At 41.5% G+C, this 6,000-nt stretch overlaps 1 protein-coding gene across 2 annotated transcripts in view; it reads right to left on the bottom strand.

The window, feature by feature from the left end:
* The window catches only part of LOC145417320 (putative protein FAM10A4), a 427,645-nt gene extending 422,265 nt beyond the window's left edge, over positions 1–5,380 (bottom strand). The window contains exon 1 of one of the 2 annotated variants that reach the window (XM_080285999.1): positions 5,325–5,380. The gene's annotated coding sequence lies outside the window, so the exon portion shown is untranslated. Of the gene's footprint in view, positions 1–4,797; positions 4,930–5,324 lie in introns of those variants that run through there. The other variant, XM_080285998.1, reaches the window with a different exon arrangement.
* Positions 5,381–6,000: the final 620 nt, after the last annotated feature.

Consider the following 6,000-nt stretch of genomic DNA (forward strand, 5'->3'; position numbering starts at 1 on the left):
GCTTTCACAGTGGTTTTTATATGGAGTATGGATCCCAAACTACTTGATAATCATAGAGTAGTGTTTTTAGTGTTAATATCTGGCTGTGGTAATCATATTACGGGCTGTCGGGAAGTGTAAAGTGGAGACTTCGTTACCCAACTTCAGAGGTCACCACAAGTCCTACGGTAATCGACGATGGCTCAACAAACATCCCAGGAGAAAGCTGAAGGTATGTGCCATATGTATATGTAACTTTAATATTCTAGGACTAATAACTGATTTTTGGCAAATATTTTTTGAGAGTCTGTCGGAGCCCGAATAACCCCGCGGGAGACGCAAAACATTGGGAAACATGCCTGCGGTGTAAGGGTTAATACCCAGCTCAATCCTGCATCAACCTTGAACATGCTTGGGGTTTCATTCACTCGGGAATTATCTTGGAAAGATCATATTGCATCTCTTGTAAAATCTGCTTCCAAGAGATTGGGTGTGCTAAGTCGACTCCGTACCTTCTTTACCCCTGCACAGTTGTTGACTTTATACAGAGGTTTTATTTGCCCCTGTGCAGAGTACAACTTTCATGTGTGGGGTGGCTCCCTACACACAGCTCTTCTCAATTGGGTGGAGTCAAAGGCTTTTCGTCTCATTAACTCTCCTCCTCTTACTGGCTCCCTTTAACCTCTGTCTCTTTGCTGCACTGTTGCATCTTTATCTCTTTTTTATCGTTACTTCAATGGTCACTGCTCCTCTGAACTGTCTGCTTGCATCCCTCCACCTCTATGCACCCGTCTAACAACAAACTCTCATCTCTTTTCTGTCCAACTCTCAAATGCAAGGAATTAACCGTTACACCCAGTCCTTCATTTATGCAACAGGTCAACTCTGGAACTGTCTACCTCTGTTTGTATTTCCTACTTCCTATGATCTCCAGTCTTTTAAACGCAGTGTGTCCAGGCATCTCAAAATGAACGGATCTTGAATTTGGCTCTCTTTTGTACACTCAACCCTCAGCTATCATGGGTTCCACTATAGCGTATCTCGCTATCACACCTATATAAAAAACTACCCAAATACCTTTATCATGCACTAAATGCCTGCTACTGCGCACCGGAAATGTTCGAAAACTTCAAAAAGGCCGGGCTCCAGTGCTCCGCCCAGCCAACAAAAGCATCACTCCGTGATTGGTCGTGTGACGTCAGCACAGCCGAGCGCTGATTGGCCGCCCGACCGAGTCTCTTGACCGCCAAACCATTCAAGTGTGCACCCTCAAACCATGAACAGTGATAGCGAGAACAATAACCTTTTTTATGATATGACCATGGCCAACATACCCCCTTCCCGTCCCCTTACCATCACCCAACATAATGCTGCAGCACCTGTCAGGGAAATAAAGAAGAGGAAGAACCTAAGTTATGCAGATAAACTGGAAATGTGAAACTTATAGACAATGGTGAGACCAAGCGAAGTGTGGGAAAGAAATATGACATCAGTGAATCAACTGTGAGGGGTATTTATAAGAATCGTGATCACATCATAAAACATGTTCATTTTTAGACTATTATATATTATGTGAAACAAAAAGTGTATCTTAGGGGTAAATATTGAGGTCATGGCACCAATTAGAATTATTACCATAAGTTCTTCAATTCGGCTATCACGGTTTCAGCTATAGTGCAGCCACAGCAGGACCAACTGGCAGTGATAGCCGAGGGTTGAGTGTATTATTTGTTTGTTTTTTTTAAAGAACAGTTTGCGGACTCCTGGCCTTTGGTTCCCGCTTTCTTGCATTAAAAAAAAAAAAAAAAAAAAAAAGGCCAAACCCTGGTTTAACAATGGGTTTAGATTTTTTTACCGATTTTGATGATATTTTAGACTAAAATTGTGCGTTTAGGTTGATTTATAAACTGTTTTTAGACAAATTAATGTGTTCTTGCCATAGGTGGGGTGAACAATACCTTTGAAAATTTCCAGTTTTTATTTGTTGGTTGTAGTGAGTTATTTACAGGTGTTAAACCTGACAGCTGTTAGGCCATTTAGACTGACTTTAAATTGTTTTGGGGCTCATTTGGGTAGGTTTAGAGCTTGGTTTGGGGGAAAACCCAAGGCTGGTAAACGCTCCACATTACTTTATATGTTAAAAGTACCCCGACATACAATACCTCGCCTAACGATGGGGTTTTACCTAACCAATTATTAAAATGGGGTACGCCTGTATATATATATACTGTGTATATATATATATATATATATATATATATATATATATATATATATATATTATATATATATATATATATATATATATATATATATATATATATATATATATATACACACACACACATTCATTCATCCATTCTCTCACTTGTGGTAGGTGGGGGCACTCACCATCCACTCATTCGATGTAGTGCTGCTTTTGGGTGTCTGCCCTTTCCTCTCCTCCATCCTTCATTCTCTTCTGTCTTTCATTCCTTCATTCCTTCCCCGTCCTTCTGCCTACAGGTGACTTTACAGTCCCTCTTGTCTTTCTTTCCTCTTCCTTCTGCCTATGGGTGACTCTACACTGAGTGACAAGCCAAATGGTTTCCTGTACACCAAGACACCATTTACTATGCCGGGTGGTAACCATATAATCAAATTTTTGCACCTGGTGGTTTAGTGGGTAATTACGGTGCTCCAATCGGATTGAGCCGGTGAAGGTTTATATCCAAGGGTGGTTGGGGTTTATTGTTCATGTAATGCCACTCAGGGATGAGTGAGACTGGCCACTCCCATTTTAAATGTCATGACCAACTTGCCTACCCCCGGGCTCCTACACTCCTCATGGGGGAACGTAGGCTTGGATAATGAATGAATACAGTATATACCAGGTGTATATATATATATATATATATATATATGATCCAGTCTTTGGAATCATTAGTGTATTAGCTACTTTGCCAATGACACAGAAAACAGGGTATATCATGAACTCAAGTAATGACTGTGCTAACCTTCAAAAGGGCCTAAATACTGGTACATTGTCTAAATGGTCTACAGATTGACAAATGAAATTTAATAAGGAAAAATGTAAAATACCATACTTAATGTGGCGAAGACCAAAAGACACTAGATATAACTTGAATACAGTAACAATGAAATTAATAAGTGGAAAGTGAAAGCGATATAAAAATCTATCTATCTATAGCAAGATGCCATAATCCCATAAGGGGTGGCAGTTTGTCTCTGAGTTACCTGTTTTACAGGAGGGGGCACTAACCCTCCACCAACCCACTTGCTGACACATAGGGAACACGTGTGGATTGGTTATACGGTTACCACCCAGCTTTGTACATGGTTTCCTGGCTTACAGGAAACCATTCGGCAAGTCACTCAATGTAAAGCCACCTGAACTTAATAATTAATATGTGAACCTAACCTAATCAGAATGATTTGGTGACAAACAAGTTTCAGGTCTGAACTGAACCACTGCCCTCTGTAGGATGACACTACTGACGTTAACCAAACTAACTTGGTGGTCTGTATGGGCAAACTGCAGAACTCACATTAACAATTTATAACCATTTAATGACTGGAATATCTTTCATTTACGACCCCCAGGTTCTGCAGAAATAACTTTTATATTACTGAAGGTTGTATAATTCATTTATGACATCCAAATTCTACAGAAATCCATTCATGTCACGGAAGAGCACCAAGACAGGATCTGTTAACATCAGCAGTGGCTAAAGGCCAATAGATCTGGAATATTCAGACGTGAAACTCACTTGTCCACAAGCTGTTCCAGTTAGTTAGGTAAGGTTACACCGCACTGGGTTAGATTAGGTCATACAGTTAGGTTAATAGTAATGAATGATTAGTGATGGATTCACTCTGAAGCCCAATCAACCTGAAAGTTCGACATGGTGTGTGGCCACATGCGATGGTTAGCATGAAGACTGGTGAGGTTGTTGATGATACCTTCATAATTACACATTTCTGCACCTTTCTAAAGTTAATACAGTAATAATTACAGTACAGTACATCATAGTATACTGAGAGAAATATACTGTACATTTGTAAATTCTATACATACCAGGAGCTTTCTTGTAGTTTCATTGACTTTAGTACCATGTTATTTCTGCAATCTGGGTGTCATAAATGAATTACTGTACACTGCTACAAAAGATAATACCGTACCTGTTATATAATTTCTCTCATTTGTCAATGACCACTCACATGTAATTTGTCCAAGAAAAGGTACCACAACACTAAACAACAAAGAAAGGGTTAGTATTCTTCAGTACCATTACAGTACATACTGGTACATCCAAGAGTCTCAAGAGGGGGAAATACTGCAAAAATATATTTTTCAATATAGTGAAAATCATTCATAACATACACACAGGTAACAGCAGTGGCAACAACATACTGTCTCTACAAGGTCCAGGTTTGCATACCATGATTACAAATTTTTTTTTTTTTTTTTTACTGGGATGAGAGAGCTTGCCTACTTTTTCAAGAAATTCAGAAACATGGCTATGTTTAAACAACCACAGTGAACTCATACTCTCTACTACAAGGCCATTAGGTACTGTAATTACCATGTATACTGTTCATCCCCAGCAATTTGACTAATCATGTATCTAATATGCCTTAGTTGGCATACAAGCAAAATAGTTAAATATAATGAATGTTAAAACTCAGAATCATTTTAAGCTAACAGTATATAAGCTATAGGTACCAATGGGTTAGGTGTTCTACTCAGAGACAATCTATAAACACGATTTTATCCAATGTTCTGAAAGTAATCACTGCATGGCACACATCACTCACTGGTTATCAGGGAATGCCACAGTACAAACAAATGTCTACTACTTCAGTGTGACAATGGTGAACAAGGCAACCAGCACAGTCACGTAGCAGTTCCCACAGCGTTGACCACAGCCGCCTCCACCACCACTAGAAGATTCTTCCCCAGTGCCACACTGCCACCGTACTCACCTCAGACCCCCCACGCAATTAAGGAAAAATTAATTGCGTACATACGTATCCAAAAATATTCCGAAAAATAAATATATTTTGCCCTCTCAGAATAATGTCATCTTTCAATCCGCAGACAAAATAGAGTTTATCAAACGAGTGAGCCATTATATGGATGACTTGATAGATTTTTTAATATGTTACGGTGTAAAGATAAAATTATGACACTATACTTTTATCATTGTTATGCAGCGTATTCTGGGTTCAACTTCTTCAACTCAGATACGGACACGTACTTGGGTTCTTTTATTCAGGACCCGGGCTAGAGCATGCAAACAAGGGATAGGACTCAAACACAGGCTAACTAGTCTCAAACGTACATTACCTTACAAATAGATACAGTGGACTTCACACCACCAGTACGTGAGACAACACTATATATAGGGTGAAATACCTGCCGAGGACACCACTACACCCCCAGGAGGAGACTACAGAGGGGTATATGGCGCGCGCGCAACGTCCGTACAATACGGACGTAAGTCCCACTCGGCCGCGCGCCCCTATACCTGGGAGTGCACCCAGCGCGACCACCCCAGTCCGAGTGCACTACCCTTCGGTCGGCTAGCCCTCGCCAGGATCGCGGTGGAGCTGAAAACCCAGCTCCAAGCAGCACCCCAGCGACGGCCTGTAGCTGCGCAAACCCAGAGACAGACTGTAGCTGCGCCCTTGTGATGGACTGTAGGTGTGCCCAAAAGGAGACGGTTTGCAGCCGCACGTGGGGAGAGAACGGTATGCCCCCTCTCCTTCTTCAGTTGCCTCAGAGGGCACGACACCGGTGACGGCCTCTAGCCACACCAATAGACAGGAGACGGTCTGTAGCCGCTCCTCACCTACACGTTGCTCTTCATATGAGACTTTGGTGACGGCCTGTAGCCATGCCCATAGGCAAGCAACGGCCTGTAGCCACGCTTCATCTGTGGTCCCATCAGGAAGTCAAGCGCTGGTGATGGCCGGTAGCCACATTGACGGGGAAGGAATGGCCTGTAGCCTCCCTCT

The sequence above is a fragment of the Coenobita brevimanus genome, chromosome 110 (assembly GCF_032717465.1).
Source record: "Coenobita brevimanus isolate Jiangsu-jjx chromosome 110, ASM3271746v2, whole genome shotgun sequence".
Lineage (NCBI taxonomy): Eukaryota > Metazoa > Arthropoda > Malacostraca > Decapoda > Coenobitidae > Coenobita > Coenobita brevimanus.